Source organism: Sapajus apella, unplaced genomic scaffold, assembly GCF_009761245.1.
Source record: "Sapajus apella isolate SASKATOON/1434 unplaced genomic scaffold, GSC_monkey_1.0 scaffold112, whole genome shotgun sequence".
Classification (NCBI taxonomy): domain Eukaryota; kingdom Metazoa; phylum Chordata; class Mammalia; order Primates; family Cebidae; genus Sapajus; species Sapajus apella.
Window position 1 is genome coordinate 255,626 of NW_022437052.1, and position 22,374 is coordinate 277,999.

The 22,374-nt window shown below is 41.3% G+C and overlaps 1 protein-coding gene across 3 annotated transcripts in view; it reads right to left on the reverse strand.

Moving 5' to 3' along the window:
* Positions 1-22,374, reverse strand: part of GRIA1 (glutamate ionotropic receptor AMPA type subunit 1) — a 323,009-nt gene that overhangs the window by 20,210 nt on the left and 280,425 nt on the right. The gene's annotated exons all lie outside the window — the stretch shown is intronic.

A 22,374-nucleotide genomic window follows, 5' to 3' on the forward strand; every position in this document is an offset into this window, starting at 1 on the left:
TACATATAACATATCCAGGGCCATCTGCAAGGGCCAAGGGAGTCCATCTAAATTTCCCTATGGACAACTCTTCACTTGCCCTCTGAGACCCTGTTCAAGTGTGACTTACAAGGGTTTATGTGCTGGGCCCATTGGTGCATGAGCTAGTATGACTGGAACTATTTTGTTGACTAGATTATCAACTCTTTCTTCAACACCTAACCTAGTTCTTTAGACAAGGAGTTGACCATCTTTCAGGACATGCCTCATCTTCTATTTATCTACTTTCTCCTAAGGATTACTCTGATAATGGTATCACCTTAAGTTAAGGCTCAATGTTTACTTAACCTAGGTGAGATGAGGCAGTAATGGGATGATGGAGGATATCCCCAGTGGTAGGTGGCAAGGAGCACTGATGGAAGGCAAACGAGTCATCAAACCCAGACTGCTCCCCATGGCCTGACCTTTTACTATTATGAACCCCAGGTGTCTGTTTCATTCCACTGCTGAATATAGACAGTTAACAGGGCAAACGTTTTTATTTTCATCGTCTTCGTTATTTGTTTGTTTTTAAAAGAGTTGAACCTTGGCCATATGTGTGATCAGAAGCCTGTTGATCCCTCCCAGGGAAACACTTTTGACTCACAGCAACTCTGTTTACTATAACCATTACCTTTTTTTTTTTTTTTTTTTTTTTATGCTTGTCAGTTGCTGGGCAGCTAAGTAGACTGTGGCATATGGATCCCCAAAGGCAAAGGAGAGAGACTCCAAATGCTGGTTTGCTGTCTGAAAAGGAGTTCATATTTATGATTTCACTTACCCCACATTGGGATTTTAAATGTGGCAATTTTCCAGCTGGGAAAACAATTTCCATTAACAGATCCCAGAAATGCACTCTTTCGTCTTTTAGATACGTTTATGAGCCAGTACTCCTCTCTATCTATCTGTCTTTCTCTCTCTCTTTTCTTTCCTCAAAGGAAGAAAGAGGGAGAGAGAAAGGCAGACAGAAAGAAAGGAAGAAAGCAAGCAAGCAAGCAATCCAAAATGATATTTGTGCCTGAATAACAGACAAAAGACATTTTTCCTGAGAGAGGCTCAATGCTAGGATAAGTAGATAGTCACTGCCTAGGTTTTGTTACTTTGCCTTCTCTTGTCTCCTCTACCTCTCTGTTTTAAGGGAATGCATGTAGAAAGACCCAAAGTGGGAGAGGGAGCGGTATCAGTCCAGGAACAAAAGGGAACGGGGCACAGCAAGGAAAGCTGTAAGGATGAACTGAAAGAGAGAACAAAGGTTGGGGTTTCCAAGGTCCTAATTTTCATTTTTGCTGTGAACTATAGGACCACTTTTCTGTAATAGAAATGAAGTCCTCACTGTTCCACTCAGGCAAAGAATCCAGTTTGGGGTCAATAGTGTGAAGAAGTGTTTAGAGAAAGCAGGCAATCCTCACAGGCCGTGTCCCACATGGGTAAGGTGGGAGAATTTATGTCCTACATTGGTGGGCTCATGACACAATCAGGTCAAACAAGAGACTGTCTAAAAAGGCATTTAATTAAATTTCACCTCAAAATATTCCCTGTTCTGGAAGATTCTCTGGACTTGACTTTGATCTGTCGTACTACAATGTTGTTCTAGCTCAGGTATGTTGACAGGGTCTCCTCAATTAGTTCCCTGGAGCAGAGATGAGGCCCTCTGTGATTTCAGACCCTTCTCCAAAACATTTAGTACAGGAATATTCCATGCAGTGTAGGAATATAACATTTATTATAGCATGCTCCATGCTGTATACTTTTATTTTTGCCAAATGAACAAATGAATGGCCAACATCTAAATGCAATATTACCTATGTACCTATAACCTATGTGTCTCCACTGTTTGCTAAGCTCACCTGTCTAGAACACAACAGAAAAGGACCAGAAAGTGAGCAAATAAAATGCACAGGGTTATAAGGTGACAAGCATTGTAGTTAACATTTATTTCACTGAGGGCCTATTGTGGTACTAAGCACTTTACACGCTTTGTTCTATTTAATCCTTATATCCCTATTTGGTTGCCATTTTTACGACTTCCATTTTACAGATAAATACTTAACTTGCCCTAGGCTGTCACTCAGCTCTGTGTGATTAAAGCCTATGCATGTAACCATTGTGCTTTACATTAGGTTCAGGTGGGTAATTGCATGATCCTCTCCTGTGCTCACTTAGACCTTCCCCCCCACCCCACTACTCAGTCCTTTTTAAACTTTTACTTTGCATACAAGTGTAATACCCAAGAGTCTCCATTCTCTAAGCCCAAGCAGAACAAAGTCAGCAAGTAACAAAAGCCTCATCCTATGCCATTTTATAAGCTGCTTATCCACAAGTTGACAATAAGGAAGGAGCCAAAGCAGGCTTTTTCTTTTCTTTTCTATTAATTAGTTATTATTATTTTATTTTTTTGTAGAGATGAGGTCTCACTATGGATTTGCCCAGGGTGGTCTCAAACTCCTGGCCTTAAGAGCTCCTCGTGCATCAGCCTCCCAAAGTGCTAGGATATAGGCATGAGCCATCTTGCCTGGTCCTCTTCTTTTTTAGGGAGACAAAAATGATAGTGCTATAAGAATGGTGGCCTGGGGTGATTCTGGTTCTGGAAAACTGCTTTATGATATTTACCCTCCAGAAGATTCACTGTATTCTAATCCAATGCCATTGATTATTGATAATGATAGAGTTATCCAGAAAAGGTTGTATTTCACATATTCAAAACAAAAGTTAAGATATGAGTTTGATTAAAAAGGCTTCCTTTATAAAATACTACATTTGAAAAGGCCAGGAACCTTGGAAAATCCAGGAAAATCTTTCTATTATAAAAAAACTTAGCCTAGAAGTAGTTTCCAGACACCTAGTTTTCATGGACAAGAAAAAAATGTGAGTGTGGGAGAACCAACATAGGTGTGTGTTAAATGTTAATTTCACTAAGTAGAAATGTTTAAAGAGAACAACTACCATCTGTTAACAACTTCCTTTAATAGAAGTAAAGATGCTCAAATAATCAAAAAAATAGGAAGGACATAAATTTAGGCACATTGCTGTTGTTTTCCTCATTTTACCTCATGCTGGTAAGAACTTTGTCTTGGGCTAGCAGTGACTGGTCCACAGACTGGTGTTTAGAAGATGCTGTTCTGGAAAAATCAGTGCTTTTCATTTGGCTAGATCTGGGGTTCAGTTTTGCATTTTCTTCACGCCTACTTAGGAACAACTCATTATGGTCAATGTGGAATATTTTGTTCTCTTCCCCAAGTGGAGCTCACCAGGTGTCTCTCAAGCCAGTGTTGGTGTGTCTTGTTCACAGAAATGGGCACCAGAGTATCAACTTTAGTGGTACCTGGTTAATGTCATTATTGTTATTTTTTATTTTATTTATTTTTTTTGCTACGGAGTCTGGCTCTGTCACCCAGGCTGGAGTGCAGTGGCATGATCTTAGCTCACTGAAACCTCTGCCTCCTGGGCTGAAGCAATTCTCCTGCCCCAGCTTTCTGAGTGGCTGGGATTACAGGCGTGTGCCACCACGCCCAGCTATTTTTTTAATATTTTTAGTAGACACGGAGTTTCATCATGTTGTTTAGGCTAGTCTCGAACTTCTGACCTTGTGATCCACCTGCCTCATCCTCCCAAAGTGCTAGGATTACAGGCATGAGCCACCACGCCCGGCCCATCATTGGTTTTTTATGAGAAAAGGATTTTGGGGAAAAACTTTAAACTTAGGTTATAATTGTTTATCAAAGTAAGGCCATCTTTCTATTATAAAAATTGTCAGTTTTTCTGGCTCTAAATTATGAAAGGAATATATTGTTTAAGTCCTTTTTAGAAACCAATTCTGATGGACCAGAAAATTATCTTTTTAATAAAAAGAGAGTTATGAAAAATAAAAGTTTGTGACTTATTAAGAATGCTTGAATAAGCAAATAAGAGATTGGTCATTTTTTGTCCCAAAAAAATTAAAACAGAATGGGATGAATCTCAAAGACTAAAAGGTCTTCAGAGAATATCTGAGTATTCCAGGTAAGTGAGTGCTCCTTTTGTTATAAACTTCTTCCAAATGTGTTAGTGTGCTACCTGCCTCCTTCAGCTTCAGATTTTCCACCTGCCATCAGAGACCATCTTAGGGGGTAGCCTTGTTTTGAATGAGAATCCCTGGTACTGGGAAATTCTCACTGTAACTAACTACAACTAGTCCTAGGCTAATCTATGTCAGCCATCAGAGCTTCAGTGTCTCTACCTGTCAAATGGGATAATAGATGTTCTAACTCAGAATTATTGAATGGACTATCAATGACCTATTTCATGAAACAACTTAACTACTACTGTTGGTGATAAATAACAACAGCAACAACGACAATAAAGCAGTATTATTACGTACCACAGAACTGAGCATATGAATTAAGTCAGGAGACCTGAGTTTAAATCTTATCCCTAGCACTTATGGTGTGCCATTGAGCAAGTCAATAAACTTCTCTAAACCTCAGATTCTTATGTGTAAAATGGAGATTATAACATACGCTGGGCTGATAATAGAAGCTCAGCAAATACTCGTTAGCTCTAACTTACCTAGGATCAGAGGTGTGGAAAAGCAAAAGATGGCACAACATATGGATTAAGCTCTAGATTTTACCTGGAAATGATTTTACAGACTAACAAAAAAGATTCCTGAGATTACTTTCTTTCTTTCTCCTGAAAGTGGAAGTCAGTTGCCCACTGCAGTTAATTAGATATTCTTCATAGATTAGTGTTAATTAAGTTAGCCTCTACATATTTTAAAGAAATGTCTAAATAAAATGACTTGGAAATTGTTTTAGTTTCACAAGCTCAAGATACTGTTGATAATTTTATTTATATATATATACATACACACACACACACACAAATTATCATATATACTACATATAATTATATATACCCTATATATATATAATAGATATATAGGATATATATATATAATATCAAAAGAGGTATTAGAATTAGGATATATGTATAAAATATCAAAAGAGGTATTAGAACCATACAAAGGAAAGCGACGGTCTTCCACTATGAACTGTCCCATCGCCTTTGGAGTCTGGCACTCATTATTAGACAACAACTTTAAGAAATAATAACAATCTAGAGTGTGTCAAGAGGTCAATTACCAGAATGATATGGATACATCTGGAACCATCACATGTGTAGAATAACATTGAAGCAGGTGTGATTTAGGGCAAATATAAAAATTGCCTTCAAATATCTGAAAGATTAATTCAGAGAATTTAGAGAAAATTATGCTGTGGATTCCTAAGAAGAAGAACTATAAACAATAGGCAAAAGTCATGGGGGACATTTGAGTCAATATGATAAAGACGACAATAGAGCCAAAGGAAAATGGAATTAGCGGCCTTAAGAGGAAACCCTTTGAGAGGAGGCATTCAGAAAGAGATTAGATGGTTATTTGTTAATGATTTTATAGAAGGGACATCTACATTGAGTGGGAAACCAATGCTTTGCCATAAACCCACTTTAATAACCATGGATATAGCTGAGCAGCTACTATAAACTAGACCCAGGAGAGACCCTAGGTCTATACTAATGCGCAAGACGGACATGGTTCATACCCTAGTGAGGCTCACAGTCTAATGGAGAAACAGGCATTAAGAGAAAATGTGAAGTGTTATGAAGGAAACAAAAGGTGAAGTGACAGGAAATGTCAGAGGTGGTCAAGAAACATGGTTCTGAGGAAGTGACATCTAAGCAGAGACTAGAGCGAGAAGAGAGATGGGTGATAAGAGATCACATTCTTAGGGGGAGATGAGGTTGGAGAGGCTGGCAGGGACTCTGCAGCATTTTATTCTGAGATTGGAGGTCTTAGTCAGGGAATAACAGACCATTTTAAACAAAGTTAATAAAGTTCTCCCAATGCAGAGAGAAGAAAGGACTAAAGGGAGGCAAGTGGGGAAATGTGGAAGCCAATTAGAAGGTTACTGGAGAAGCCCAGGTAAGAGTGAATTAAGGATCGGAAAGAAGAGAGGCTATAAGTTCAGGATACATTTTGAGTAAGGGAGACGGATTGGCTAAGGAAAGATTTGAGCTGATTTTTCCCTAGAGATTGTGTAGACTGAGGAACCATTTGTGGAGATGAGAGAGACTAAATAAAGAGATGAATTTGGGAGAAGCCCAAAAGTTCAGCTTTGGATGTACTAAATTGAAGATGCCTGTGAGATGTTCAAGTGGAGAGTCAGTTTTGTAGGAAGAGGCAAATCTGGAAGTCAAAGGAGATGGTCAAGCTGGAGACATAAACTCGAGTCTATAATTTGAATAATAAAGTAGACCTGTGAGGACCATCAGCAAGTTTTGTAAACGGCTCAAATACTGATGGCTATAATAATTACTTACTTGAATAAACAACTCTAGTGGAGCTTTTCTTATGCTAAATCCTGTGCTTGGTACTGAGCAAAGTAAACAAACATAAAGCAAACAATCAAACCAGAAAATATCAGGCATGGATTCTAATTTGGCAAAGTTAGAGTCATCTGAAAATTCTGAGATTTGGACAGATGTTCAGCATAAGGAAGATGATGGTCGTGGGTCATCAGGGGATGCAGCCAGGCCTGTGGTCACTGACATGGTGACATGCATGGCATTTATTCCTCAAGAGGGCCAAAGAACAAAAAGCATCCTCAAATGCCTGAGCTCTGACATTCAGCTACTGGAAATTGTAGGTCCAGGAGAGCATTCTAATTATTGAATTATTTTTGGAACTTTTGAAGAGGAAAGACTTGATACTCTAAAGGTGATCTCTAGAATGACCTTGTACATATTAAGGTCCAATAGATCCAGTCTTGTGCTCTAAAGAAACTCAATTATCATATACTTGTAGGGAAATTAAAGTTAGAAAAAAGCTGCCAAAGGAAATATTTCAGATGGTTTTAATTGTGCCTCAACTTATGAAAGGCAAAGGACTGAATGCTGGGCTCCAATTCTGTAGTGATTGTCTACACCTCCACTTTTGCCTTCAAAATCTTAAGTTTAAGCATCTGACGGGTGTTGGATGAAATGACCTTTGGAGTTCTGCCCAGCCTATGATAATATGCTTTGCTTCTCTTCCCACAAAGGCAGCTTCAGTTTTAATCAGACCGAGTTCCTGGGCATCCCACTTTCCCAACCGGTGTGCCTCTGCCTGCTTCTGTGTGCTTGCTTCTTGCTGTTCTCCTTAACTTCTCTTTGAAGACGTGGTTGCTCTGGAAAGCTTACCATGTTTTCCTTGAATTTGCCCTTAAATACTTTATTTCTCATTGACCTTTCCTTTAAACTTGCCTGGCAGCTAGCAGTCAGTTCACTGCATCATCTGTTACTATTTCATGTGTATTAGTCTTAGTCTTCAACTTGATTATAAGGCCTTCAGAATAAAGAGTTAGTGTCTTTGGGTCAACACTTCAAACATTTAGGAAGATCAGTTAAGTGTTAAGCATCGTAGGTACTTGGTAGGAATAACAACTTCAACAAGTTGTAAACCTCTTCCTTTAAGGACCATGCAATCTAGTATGTGAGGCAGAAATATTTCTTAATAGTTCATGAAAGACTGTATCAGCTTTTAAAATAAAGGGCTATGGAAGCACCAAAAAAGGAGAGAGGTGAATTCTGACAGTGGATGGAAGTTAGAAAACCTTTTTTAGGGAGTGTTCTGTGAAAAGAGCAAAGTCCCTACCTGGGGAATGTGGTCATGATGAGGGGAACTTCCAGGAGATGAGGTTAGAACAGCTGACAGAGTCCTAAATGTGAACTTCCTTGAATGCCATGCTAGAACATCAACAGTGTACCCATGGGCAAGGGAGATATGGGAAATTTTTATCCAGAGAGAGCCCTCAGACCAGCAGCCCATCTACACTCAGCAGAGTGAATGATACAGTCAGTTCTAAGTAAATATATAACAATTAACTGAAAAATATAATGGCTCATATGAGAGGAAGAGACAAGGTTGAAAATTTTCACCCTAGATCCAGGGATCATGGAGATGGTGGGCCACTTGAAAGCAAACAGGACTCACAAAGAAACTTGAGGTTGGTTGTCAGTGGAAGAGGAATTAGAATTATTCTCGGACCTGCCAGAAGGAAGATTAAATCAGGGATACAAAGCCACAGGGACACAGATTGCTGCTTAATATGATGGTAAACCTGGAATTATTAACACTCTCTGGTAATTGCTACTTGAAAAATGTGATTTGGTGGGACATTGTTCACGGGACAACTGTTTGTCAGGAATAACATGGAGAAAATTCATAAACTAGATAAAAAGCTGGGCTTAAATCAATGCTTCCAAAACAGCTCATCCAATGAACTGGAGCTGGTTTGTGATAAAGTTTTCACTCATCAATAGGAAAAGAAGGAAAGATAAGGGTTGTGTAGTGAGTTTCCAGGAAGTTGAACTTTTCCATTTAAAGGTCAGACTTTTGTTTGTAATTGATTGTTTCCTTCATAAATTTTTAGTGTTAACATATTCCTCCTGTTATTAAATGATATTATTGAGAGATGGTAATTTTTTTTGTTCCTTTGTCTTTTCCTGGCAATAAAAAATATTGCCAAGTGTCCACACCTTGCCTTTTTTTTTTTGTCATTTTACTGATACATGATATCTGTAGTTTGGGAACCACTGGAATTCTAGGGGAAGGGCCTTCAAGGAACTCTCCATCCACCCAAGAGGGGTGAGCAGGTATTGATAAGTAAAGTTTAAATACATTTATGGGAGCTATTTAGGGTGAGAATTTGCTTGCACTGGATAAAGGGTCAGTGCACAAGTGAGTATGTTCCTTCCATGGGGCTTGAGGGTTCAGGGGCCCAGAGTCCTCCCTCTGTGAAGAAGGTCCAGTTCACCTTTTCCTCCACTCTCCTTTTACACTTCTCCCTGAACTAAGCAATCTTCCACAGTCCCTTGCACATAGGCCTGTGAAGTATAAAAAAACACTTTGAGGGCATGGTGCAGAAGTCTTCTCTGGGTGGATTTTTCTGCTGGGATTGGATTGGGGACCAGAGCTTCAGCAGGAACCAAAACTCGTCTGTCCTGCCACTGCCTGAAGAAAAGCGTGGCTGAATTTAGGTAGGACTAGTACTGGTGGGCTTGGGTCCTGGATGCACTCTCTTAATGGCTTCCTTGGACAATAGTCTCAAAGTCCTCCTCTGTCTTTAGTCCAATCTGTGACATCACTGGCCATATGGACCATTTAAGGTAAAATGACTGGGTAGACAGCTGAGGCCCTGTAGGACTTTGCTGACTCAGTAGGTTGGGGTGATGAGTGAACCGGGAGAGGCTATCCAGTGACAAAGCAGAAGAAAATAAAGTTAGTGGGGTTATATCACGAGCCTCAATTAAAATGCGGATCCCTGGATTCATTAAGGAATACAGGTAGGATCAAAGTTCCCTTCACCCCTGGACCATTCCAGGTGGTGTTCCCCTCTTGAGTATATTCAAGGAACAGAGAGTTCTGCGATCTTATGAGAAGGGATGCTGGTCAGGCAGTGAGTCAGCAGAAGACAGAGGCTGTCTTTGGTTTCTGACTGTACAAATGACACAAAGGAGCACTTTTTTTTTCTTTTAAAGCAAACAATATATACAAAGTGCTCACTTAATCACTCCATGCTGGGTGGAGGAAAGAGCCTGAAGGCATGATTTGAGTTCCTCATTCATCTCTGATCAAATTATATGAACGTCATGTAACTGTAGCTAGGATGACCAGCTGTCCCAGTTTTGCTGGGACAGTCTTGATTTTTGCACTGAAAGTCCCACATCCAGGAAACCTCCTCAATCCTGAGCAAACCAGGATGGTTGATCACCCTAACCGTACCTCAGTTTTCCCATTTGTAAAATGGGCATAATTGCATGCCCCTGCCCTGGCTGCCTGTACAGTGAGGTGGAAATGAAGTGACAGATAGGAAAAGTGCTTTGAGAGTAATTCTGGACAAATTCACGTAGCTGGATTGGGAGCATGACTAAAGCTCACCTCTGTGTTGGGACATGCATTACCTAGGACACTTTGCCGCTTTGTAGAACCCTAGTCATCTTACAAGCTTCTAATATGTATTGTCCTCTGCAAATACTCCTGTAGTGACCCAAGGCAGAATGGACTGAGCCTTCTGATCTCACTGTACTTGCATGCTTTATCACAGCAAACTCATCATGCCATTGCCCATCTCTAATCTGATCTGACTGAGAGCTCTGTTGGCAGGAACGCTGCACACTGCACAATAGCTACCACAGTAGCTCCTTCATAAATGTTTGTTGAATGGAGGAGTAACTTTTAATTTCTGAGATAAATCACAGGGGTTACTCGAACCCCTCAAAACTGCATACCAGTTTTAAATATACAAATGTTTATTTCTGGCACTGTGACTTTCTTCAAGTTTCTGTGAAGAAACCTGGTTAAGATCAGTGGATACAGCTCAGAGAACTGGACAGGGATCTGAAGTCTGGCTCCTTCAGCAGGAATTCTACAGACAGCGAGCATTTCTAAGGCATGTGTGATGCCTAGCCTGCCCCGTGTTGTGAGAAGCAGGTGTCAACAGTTCCTTTGCAGCCCATGGTAAATCACATCTGGTCCTGTGAGGCAGAAGCATTTGTCAGCAGCAGCAGGCGCACAGGTCTGTGTCTGATACCTTGGAGATGCTTGACAAAAGATAACAGAGGGAATGAATGAAGGTCCCCCCACAATTAATGGAGAGAGTGGAAATACTATTCAGGACAAGAGCTAGCTCACTGGTCTCATCTCAGCCACCCCTGGTTCAATGAAAGGAAGAAAAGCCGGGCCAATTCTAAGGACTGCGTGAACAGAATGCAGGGGAGGCCAGCAGGACCATTATTTTCTTGTGCACTTTTAAATACACAGGGTCACAATGCTGGAGAATTCTCCCCTTCAGTGACAGAGAATTGCTCCTGAGGAAGAGAAGAAAACTCTGCTCCCACAGGTCTCCCACCTCCAGGCCGACCCTGCTGGCACTCTCTCTTCTTCCTCTCCCTTTCCACCACCACCTCTAGACCCTTATTTCTTGCTTCAACAGCTCCACTGTATCTCTCGTTTATAATGGGATTCCATGAGATGTTTTGTTTGAGAAAGTAATTCCCTGCTGAAAACAGCAACAATAAAGATTGAAAAAGAATGCATGAATCACCCTCCCCCCCCGTAAACTAGGCTTGCGGTGGCTTTTCCTGAAATACCTTTTTCCCTACCTTCCTCCTGGCTGCCCTCTCTACTGGTTAAGGAACTGCTGTGCAGGGATTGCTGCCTCCTCCTGGAGGCCTTTCTAGAGCTTTCACCCTGGGTACCGGCAAGATATTAATTCTTAACTGCATATTTTCGTCACTGTGCCTTGTTAATCTATCTATTTTTATGGTACTTCCTTTCTCCTTTATATTAGCATTAGCTGTTACTGGGTTATGCCTTCTCTTTATTCTTCTCTCTTAAATGCGATCACTACTAAAAATTTGTACAGTTCACATAAAAATTGAGATTTCTAGTTTCTTTTGAAAAACAGAATATGTGACAATATTCTTACATGTCAATATTAGACTGCAATGAGTGGAGGCTGTCCCATCTAGACAAGACGCCTACCTTGTTCACTAGTCTTCATCATTTCCTATGATCTTGCTGAGGTTCAGTGTCAGTTTTCCTTTATAACACTGTGTAGCTGATAAGACCATAGACTCTGAAATTGGATTATCTGGGTTCAAATTCTGGCTCTGCCACTTACTAGCTATGTGAACTTTGACAAGTTAATTAATCTCTCTGTGCCACTGATTCATTATCTGTAAAATGAGATTATTAATAGTACCTACATCACTGGGTTCTTGTGAGGATTACATAAATTAGGAAATACATATGAGAATTTAGAGATTGTTTGCTATAGATAGCAAGTGCTCAATCAATATTAACCATAATTATTATATACCACAGAGTTTACACTATGGTTTTGTTTCTTAGAGAAATATTGTCTGTACTCATGACTCTATTAAAAATGAGAAAACCACAGAGGGTTTACCCCTGGTCCATTGCACACATTTTCTTTACCTGGCCCTGGGGTGTTTGAGTTTGCAGACCCTGCTCTAGACGATGGATCTTGGAAGTGCTAATGTCACAGCGTATTCATCTTTGTTTCCCTTCAGAGTACTGACTTTGGTTCCATATGAAGTTTAAGGTGTTTTTTTCCACTTCGGGGAGGACTACACACTGGGGTCTATTGGAGGGAAATAAGGGAGGGACAGCGGGGGGTGGGAAGTTGGGGAGAGATAGCATGGGGAAAAATGCCAGATATAGGTGAAGGGGAGGAAGGCAGCAAATCACACTGCCATGTGTGTACCTATGCAACAATCTTGCATGTTCTTCACATGTACCCTCAAACCTAAAATGCAATTAGAAAAAAAAGTACTGACTGTGGCATTTTGAAAATACTATACTTGGAATGTTGGTAGAATTAAATTGCATGACCATGGTCACATACTTGCATTTGTTGCCTTTAAGATGTTTAGTAGCAATGGCCAAAGAGACCTACGAGTTGTCAGTTGGTTTAATTGGTATTATGTAGTCTATATAGTAGGACTAGTATTTCCTGGTTCTTCATGAATCAGACAGACCAGACACAGCAACTGATTTGAAAATGTGCCCGGAAAGTCACCAGATACATATAAGTTGGCTGGGTAGGAATGGTCTATGTGATAAGCAATAATAGGGGTTTCCTGCATGTTAAATTCTCTGCTAGATTCTCTGAGAGAGTTGGCCCTTGCTTCATTGACCTGGAAATATGGGTGGAGGGCTGAAGGAAGCAATGCAAGCAAAGATACAGGAATGGGGGAAAGTTGCGTTTGGGGGCCACAGGGAGACTGGCTTGACTAATGCTACTATTATTTTTTTAAACATTCTTCCAAAGGAATACATTTCATTCCCATGGAAATAGAGAATATGATTAAGAGGTCATTATGGTTTTTTTTTTTTTTTTTTTTTGCTAGATGTTTGTTCTGAGGAAGGATGAATAATATATGCAAATTTCCCTGCCTGATTTTCTTTGTTTGGGGACCCTGCTGGTTTACTGTGTGAGGGGAAGTTGGTTCCTTTGGTTCGGATTCACCTGGGCTTTTGCCCCCTTTCCCTCTGAGGAACAGGCTGATGAGATATAATTGTTAAGCCATGATCTTAGCCTGTGGTGACATTCATAAAATGTTACAGAAACAGATGGCTGGGAACTTCGCAGTAGGAGTTCAGCTCAGGGCTGCCCCTTATCCCTTCTTTCCACCTGCCCTCAGAGACTGGGCTTCTCAGACACTGGAACCTTCTACCTTCAGGCATATCGATGAATGCAGTGTGGCTGGTAGCTGAACATTTGGTATTCTGAAATTTTTGCCATATATCAATGTTAACAATCCCAGTGTGGTCTAGCCCAGAGAAGGCAATTGCCACTAATTTGGGTCAGATACTGACACAAACAGAAGAGATGGTGAGTGTGGAGGAGGCTGAAAGGGAAGGAGAAATGGGGGAAGAAAGTGGATTCATATTCAAGAACTCCTTGGGCACCATGAATTCTTCGTAAGAAATTCTTTGTATTTTCAAGACAATCTTGTGAAGCTTATAGCATGATCTCAATTGGAAGATGAGAAAATTCAGCTTCAAAGATATTAAATAAGGATAATTAACACTTGTCAGTCATTTTACTATGTGCCAGGCACTGCGCTAAATACTTTGTATCATCTCATCTAATCACTTAACAACCACGAAACAAATGCCAGTGTTACCTCCAGTTTTTTACATTTGGTGAAAACTAAGGCGTAAGGAGAGGAAGTCACTTGTCCAAGAAACAGTTGTCATTAACTGGGAGACATGGAATTCATACCAGTCTTGACGTCAGGGTCATACTGTAGCTTGCTACTTTCTCAAGATCACATGGATTGTAAGTGTGGAAGGCACAATTTGAGTTCAGGTCTGAGGAACACCAAAATATATTTGCTTTCCAAACTCATAAGCCCCAAGTGGCACAGGTGGGACAGATATCCAGTACATCTCTCTCCTGCTCTTCCTTTGTATTACAGCAGCTGTCTTCACAAAAAGGCAAAAGACCTAGCAAGTCTGAAATTAAGTTGCTGATGAGAGGGAAAGAGTGGAAAAAAAGAGATGCTATTTTTTTTGACAGAGACAGCCTCTTAAAAGAAAGCAACATACAATTTGTATATCAGCAGGAGGAGCAGTGCTTCAGCTGGCAAATCACAGCTTGCACTGAGCTGCTGTTCTCACCTAGGTAAAGGCCGTTCATTTCCCTTATTCATCTTCCCAGATCCATCCCTGCTACCTTGCTCTCACCACCTTGCTCATCTCTCTCTCTTTAATGTGTTGCTTTGGCATTTATGAGCTTCTCAGCCAGGCACTGTAAAAATAGAGCTCCAGGCTGAGCATGGTGGCTCATGCCTGTAATCCCAGCACTTTGGAAGGCCGAGGAGGGTGGATCATGAGGTCAGGAGTTTGAGATCAGCCTGGCCAACAAGGCGAAACCCCGTTTCTACTAAAAATGCAAAATTAGCCTGCTATGGTGGTGCATGCCTGTAATCCCAGCTACTTGGCAGGCTGAGGCAGGAGAATCACTTGAATCCAGGAGGCAGAGGTTACAGTGAGCCAAGATTGTGCCATTGTACTCCTGCCTGGGCAAAAAGAGTGAAACTCCATCTCCAAAAAATAAATAAATAAAAAATAGAGTTCTAATAAGAGGTAGTGCCCATTTGTCTTTGTGATTTCACCAGGATCCTCTAAAATAAATTAGCACTGTGAATCTGCAGCCTATCCTAATGCTTTAAGACAGAGTGGTTGGTTTGTGGAGACCACCTGACATCTCATGTCTCCTGATGTTTTCCCTGGATATTTTGAGAATGCCACCTTTTAAGGCAGTGATGCATGCCTCGATTAACACAGAGATGGGCTGTGGAAAGAAGGAGGGTTTCAGAGTCAGGGTTTGTACCCAAGCTCCGCTCCACAACTTGCTTTGAGAACCTGGGTCAAGTATTACCCTCTGCATCTTAGTTTCCTAAACCGAGAAAGGGAAATGATAATATCTAAATCAAAAGATGAGGGAAGGATTAATGTATGACCATCACAGGGCACTGAATGCATTGCTCAGCACATCATTGGTATAAAATGAATGTAAAGGCTCCCCATCCCACCTTCTACACTTACGGCACAGTTGGTTTAAAATGAGCAGTTTTTCATTGCTGAAAGAAATAAAAAACATATAGAATTTTCATGAGCCTAAAAATCTTTAGGAATGTTATTGGTTCAATCTGCTATGGGCCAGCAGGGTAAACTTAATATGCCCCAGATGTACAGTTTTCCATTTTTATATATTTGTAAGGCAAGACATCCACCTGTGGTATGGCCCTGATCCTGGAGAGGATCCTTGTGCCCCACAAATACAAATGGTGCAGAGTGGAAGCAAAAATTCCCTGGGGAACTCAAACAGAGCAGACAGCAAGCCAGTTCCCATAGGAAACCTCCCATATGAAACCAGTATTCTTATGTGTATATTGGCTGGATAGAGCCAATGCTATCGTTGTGTGTGTATGTGCTGGTGGGGGGTGGTGGGGGTGTAGGGATTAAATAATGTTTATTCTCTGAATCATCATCTCTTCCTCATAATTTCCCTCCTTACATTTTTTTTTTTTTTGCCTTTTTGAGACAGAGTCTCACTCCGTCACCAGGCGCCAGGCTGGAGTGCAGTGGCGTGACCTTGGCTCACTACAACCTCTGCCTCCCGGGTTGAAGCAATTCTCCTGCCTCAGCCTCCCAAGTAGCTGGGACTACAGGCGCACGCCACCATACCCAGCTAATTTTTTTGTATTTTTAGTAGAGATGGGGTTTCACCATGTTGGCCAGGATGGTCTCGATCTCTTGACCTCATGATCTGTCCGCCTCGGCCTCCCAAAGTGCTGGGATTACAAGCGTGAGCCACCATGCCTGGCCTCCCTCCTTACATTTTTGAGAGGGCATTCTTTCCTAATGGGTGAGAAGAGGTCTGGAATCAGGCTGAATTATGTGATGAAGATGAAAACAATATTACCTCCACAGTGTTAGGATTAAATAAGATAATGCACGGCACTTCTTAGGAGTGCCTGAGATGAGCCGGTGCTCAATAATGTTAACAACAAGTCTTATCACCACCTCCAAAATGCTAAATCAAGCCCTTGTCACTCCTCTGCATGGACTTTTACACCGGACTACTGACAGGTCTCTTAGGAAGCTTTCTCCATACACATGCATCCCATTTGTCTTGACCTGAGGAAGCTTCCGAATTGATGCAGCTCTCCTTTGGCAAACCTTCAGTCTCTATTCAAACACACACACACACACACACACACACACACACTCCTCTCTCTCTGTCTCTCGCTCTGTCTCTCTCTCATTCCTTTGTCTATCCTCTCAGCCTCTCTCCCATTTTTTTCTACCTCCCCTTTTATCCCCCCATTTCCTCCCTCTCTTCCTTTCTCTCCAGCTCTTCTGAGGATGCAAGCAAATCCAGCCTCTCCACTCAGAAGGCTTTGTCTCTGATCAGGCCCAACCTGGGTCACAGAGTTCATGGGGTTACCATGACAACAAGCATCCCTGGCTACCCATCAGGAGGCAAGGACCAATTGAAAGGGACTGTCATTTCCCTGGGACATACTGTATTTATCAGCAGTAGGCTCTGCACCAGTACTATACTATGGGAAGACAGGCTGTTACTTGTGAGGGCGGGAGGAAGGGAGAAAAAAAATATTAGGGTTTTATTTTTTAGCATGTTCTCTGTGGGGGAGGACCACAAATTGTTCTCAGAGAGAGGCATTTTATTTCTAATGCAGCCAGTGTGTGTGAGGGGAATGAGGGTGGGATTCATGTGCATTTCTGATGAACAGAGTTGGTTTTACAAAAAAAAAAAAAAAGTTCTTTGGCTCAAAAGTGACTTTTTAGTAGGTCTAATGGGAGGAGGAGAGGGGTAGAAAATGAACACTAGTAAATATCCTTTGTGACAGGCACTTCATGCTCTTTCATCAGATCGTCAAAGCAGTTGCACAAAATCATTATTCAAATTTTTCAGATAAGAAGACAGAGGCTTATGAAGTTCTAGTGACTTACCCACCAAGGTCACATTCTGGTAAGGTAATGGGTCATAGACCTGAGTGAAGGTGATCTGACACCAGGAATTGTGGTTGTGACCCATTCCATGAGGATTCCTGGTCACCCCCCATCATATTCACCCTCCTGCTCCTTCTGAGCCTCCTCCTCATGTTCTGCCTTATCAGACCACTAGCACATCTCCTCCCTGACCTTTTCTAGCCCTCGTTCCCAGAGTGGGCTGCTGTTTACTTAGAACAGAGGCACCTGGGGGACTTGTTCAAATTGCACATTCCTGGATCTGCAGAATCAGAAGGCTCAAGAATTAGAGTCTAGGAAAAGGCATTTTAAATTAGCTCCCCTAGGTAATTTTGATAGACACTGAAGTTGGGAATGGCTCTTTAGAGCAATAGACTCAATGCCACACAAAAAGCCCTTGCTTATTTGTTTCCCAATCATATTCTGGGTGAATGTGATTCTCTAAAAGAAAAGAACTCTCTGTGGCCTTCCATAACACTCACATTAGCATTAGGCAAAAAAGGGTTTTCAGGGAAGGCCCATTGAACCACATGGAATATACTAGCATGTTTTATCGTCTCCCTGTGAGGGATGAGCAACCAGGAGGAGACCTCAGTCCCTGAAAGTGAGAACCTTCCCTACAAAACCTTGGTGATATCTCTTCCTGAGTCATGGCCTTAGTCACCCTTCTTTTCTTTAGCCAGATGCCAAGATACACACACAACTCTTGCTAAATATTTTCTAGCACAGGGTTGTGTGAAGAGAGAAAAAATATACTCAATGGGAATGCTAGTGAGATGAAAATGGTGATGAACAATTTTGATTTCATGTCATATTTAAAAAAGGATAAAGGCCAGATATAGTCAACACAGCAGGGAGTAGGAAAAGGAAATCAACAACCTTCATCACTCTTGCTGTTGTGCCAGAAAGCTTGTGTCCCTTCCAGGGATGCCTTTCTTAACCAGGTAGGCATTTCAGAGGTAAAATTGAGGTGGTGGCAATTATGCTGTTTGGGAGGTAAATTCCATATCTTCCCATTTTCTGTCCTTGCCAGAATCAATTTGTACCCAGTCAAGCCTTAGGCAGGAGCACAAAAGTTCCAGAAAGCTTATGTAACAGACTTCCAGACTTCCGAGGTTTAAAGTGAAGGTTGTGACTAGCGATAAACATAGAGCCCACCACTTCTCCCACGTGTCTGCATCCCGTTGTGACCCATAGCCACATCCATTGCCTCCTACCAAGATGGCCACAACATCTTTCTAAACGACTTCCTTGTCTGTGATCCTCCTTTCTCTGATGCGCATTGCAAACAATGGCCAGGGTAATCTCCGGGAGCCTGTCTGATCATGTCCCTTCCTGTCAATGACCTTCAATGGCTCCTACTGACATAGTAAAAAATGCAGAGACATTTGAGGTTCTTCACCATGTGACCACAGCCAATCACTCCTATCTGTTAATGAATTATCTGGCTAAAGTGGACCCCTTGTTGTTTCTGAAAACAAGCCACATGTTTTTCTGCATTTCTGCATTTGCTCTCTTTTCCCTTCCAGTTCCTAATATGAAGCACCCTCTCCCACTTCCCGTCGATTATAATTCTTCTAGCATTCCACCATTCTTCCTCAATTCTTCCAATGGTAGAGGAATGCACAATTCTTCCACCATTGCAAATCCTCCCATTCAAAGTTTGACTCTCCTCCTTTTTTTTTTTTTTTTTTTATTTTTTTTTTTTTTTTTTTTTTAGTGTGTCTGACTCTCTTATGGCATTGGTAGAAAAATGGATATCTACATAATTCTGCTCATGAGCTGTACTTGATGATGCATTATTTAGGTACTGAGATTACATCTCTCTTACTGCAGCATTATGCACAGTGCTTTGTGTGAGAAGGTATTTGGAGACCAATCTGGAAGCTAAATGGAAAGCACAGAGAGTGGGTCTCAGACCTTCCTTGCCCATTACCTGGTAAGCTACAGGGTGAAGCTGTACTTTACTCCTGCCCCCTTGGCCCATACATCTGGCATAAACAAGACACATGACAGAAGACAAACAAGTCATGATCACAGAGACCAAAGAAGACTCTATGTAACCACGGTCACAGTTAAAGACCAGACTGACCAATGTCCTGATTAGGGTGTAACTCTTAGCAAATCCATTAAACTCCTGATAGATAGCTTGTGAAAGACAATCATTAGGTGACATTTTAACTGAGACCAATTGCGTGTTGATTCCTTCTTGGGTTGATAAAACATGGGCAATGCCCCTTTACTTAAGAAATTTGAATGCATCAAAGCAAGTATTCATCAAATAAAGAAGAGACATTTCAGTTTAAGCTACCAAGATACATTAAGTTGGCACCAAAAGGGCCAATAGATCATAATTAGTGGATTTACCAATTGCCTTTCCCTAGTGACTGGCATTGGCTACACAGGTCTTTATCTACAACCTGAGGACTTGTGAAACATAACTCAGACCCCCTCCCACCCCAAACATGCAGTGACAGCCAACAAACAGCATCTGTTTCAAAGAAACACCACCTGTCCAAATGGAAAATCAAGCATCGAACCACCTTGCTTCATCAGAGTATTTGTTTCCAGGGCAGAAGCAACAACAACAGCAAAAAACCATTCTGTCACTACCACAGCTTTTTAACACTCTGTGGGGACCATGGCCTGGCTTCTGCCAAGTAGACTTGGCAAATTTAGAGGAACATTTGGGCCTTAGATGTCAGTTCTCTGATCTTCTGAAGCATAACTGGGTGATCTGTCTTGGAGAAATCTGGAGCTCATTCTGGGCAGGCTGTGAGAGGGTGGATGCCCCACAAGCACAGTGAAGTCTGGCTTTAAGGAGAGCAAATAGTAAAGGAGGAGGGCCAGGAAGGTCCTCTGTAATACAAGCACAGGCAGTAAGTCTGTAGGGCATCTGCCTGGGAAAACTGCAAAAACCCCATCTTTGTTAGGGCTGAAGAGAAGTTTGTAATAATACCTGGAACAAACTCAAGGACTTTTCTGTAGTGTAAACACTTCCGAAGAGTTTGCAGCCTTGTGAGTAGTTGAATAGTCCTTTAAAGTATTTTTTTATGATTCAAAATAATTTGAACAAAATTGGATTTCTTCTACTAGGTTATTTTTAAGCACATAGCCCCTCTTCAATGGATCTAAAGGAAGCATAAGCTCTTCTCCTTACTGTCCACCTCTGTTATGCAGAGTGGTTTCCTGGGATCCAGGCAGTGGATCTAGAATTGCTGGAGCAGGCACATGGGTTTGTGGCATTTGGTTTACCATGACTCTTTGGAGTTTGGCCATGACTCTTTGGAGTTTGGCCATGTCTTGGGTCAAATGGCATCATATGGGATATGAGAAAGAGTTATAATGGAAACCGGGCTGGAGTGTGCGTGTGTGTGTGTGTGTGTGTGCGTGTGTGTGTGTGTCATGGTTACTCATATTTTCTGCAACCATTCTTCAGTGGTGTGTTTTGTGGAACCTCTGCATTATTGGCTGCTAGCAATGTTCCCTTTTAACGCACAGATGAGAAACAGAATCCCATTAAGGGACTTTCCCAGGCCAGCACTTGAGGGTCTCCTAGGATGAGCTTTGCTCTTCTGTTCTTGAATCAGGAATTATGATGGCCCCATGACCACTATCAAGTTTGCACTGGAGAGAAAGGAGCACTGTGGGAAGACAGGAGCATATGATCATCAGCTGGGTGTTCTTGACTTGCAGTTCAGCCATCAGTGATCTGTATTTGAAACTTGTTGCTTTTCTCTCTCCTTTTCTCGTATTCTCTTTTTCAAAATCAATAAATGACTTGTCGTATGTTTTGCAGAGATGTGTGCAAAATAATTGTTTTTTTCTTTATTACAAAGCATAATTATTTTTGGCATTTATTCCAGAAAGCGTCTTTCAGCAAGCAAATCCATAAAAGCAGGGATATTCCTCAGAGGAATGGTGCTGGGTGTGTTAAAGTCAGTGTCCATTATCACCCTTTGCCTTCAGAGTGGTGAGTGGATCCTTGTACTTCAAAGGTCTGGTTTTTAATTCCCGAGTTGATGGTTATTTGGCCCATGTGAATAGGTACAAAGACCCTGGCCCAAGTCCAGTCCCCTGCCTTTAATGGTGCTGTCATTCATAAAGCCCAGCACAGCTTTAGAGTAAGTTACAGCCATAGGCTCTGAAGTCAGACAGCCAGGGCTTGAAATCTGGCTTCTATCTTATTAGCTGGGTCAGCCTGGTCAGGCAACTTAACTCTTCGTCTGTTTCCTCATCCACAAAATGAAAATAATGGTACTTCATAAGGATATTGCAAGGGTAATATAAGATAATACATTAACACAGTGAGTGGCACTTAATAGGCACCAATTCAGTGATGGGTTTTATTATAGTGGAAAGTCATTTGACTGCAAAATGGCCTGAGTTTTAGGTTCATGTCACTCCAGTATTTCTAGTATCAGGAAATATACAATATTTCCTGAGTTCTTACCTTGTTCCAGGAAACTGTATGTGGGATGGGATGGCAGAGGTACTCTGTGGATTGGACAAATTATGTTACAAATCTATGCTTTGCTTTCTTAACAAAGCATCCATGTATTTATGTGGATGTCCTTGACTCACAAAACCTTCAGTAAAGTGTAATATTGTGGCATCATTGATGTTCCTGGACCTATAAAAACTCATTCTCTACTTTAAGTCTTTCTAGGTTGATGATCAGCAAGTTTCTGAGATAAAAGCCTCTTCCTTTGCAAACACTATCATCTGGGTCCCCTTTGAACTTTGCTCAAACTTATAAAGAGTCTTTTAGGTTCTACCAGGCAAAAATGCATGAATGATAAATATCAGACCATTTGATTTGTCTTCATTAGTTCATATTCTATTATGTCTACACTTCTCCAGGTATCTTTAATGTCACAATTTTCAGATAATTACTTAAAGTTCTTCAAAGTGTTTTCATCGCTCTTCAAATAAGGATAAAAATTCTTTATAAAATCCTTCCCCACCTCATCCTCCAATCTCACCTTAAACATTTCTCCTCTGTATGACTACTTGCTTTCCAAGAACACTTATTGGCTTTTGGTTAATCAACTGTGCAATGGTTTCTGGCCTTAGGATCTTTGTACATACTGCTTTTCTGCCTCAGCTACTCTTTTCTTCCCTTCTCACTTCACCTAGTTGACTCCTATTAATCTGTCAAACCTCAGTGTAGAAAAGCATCCTTGGACCTGTCTTCCCAGCCATGCCCCACTCATCCTGCAGACCAAATTGAACCTTTTTATATCTGG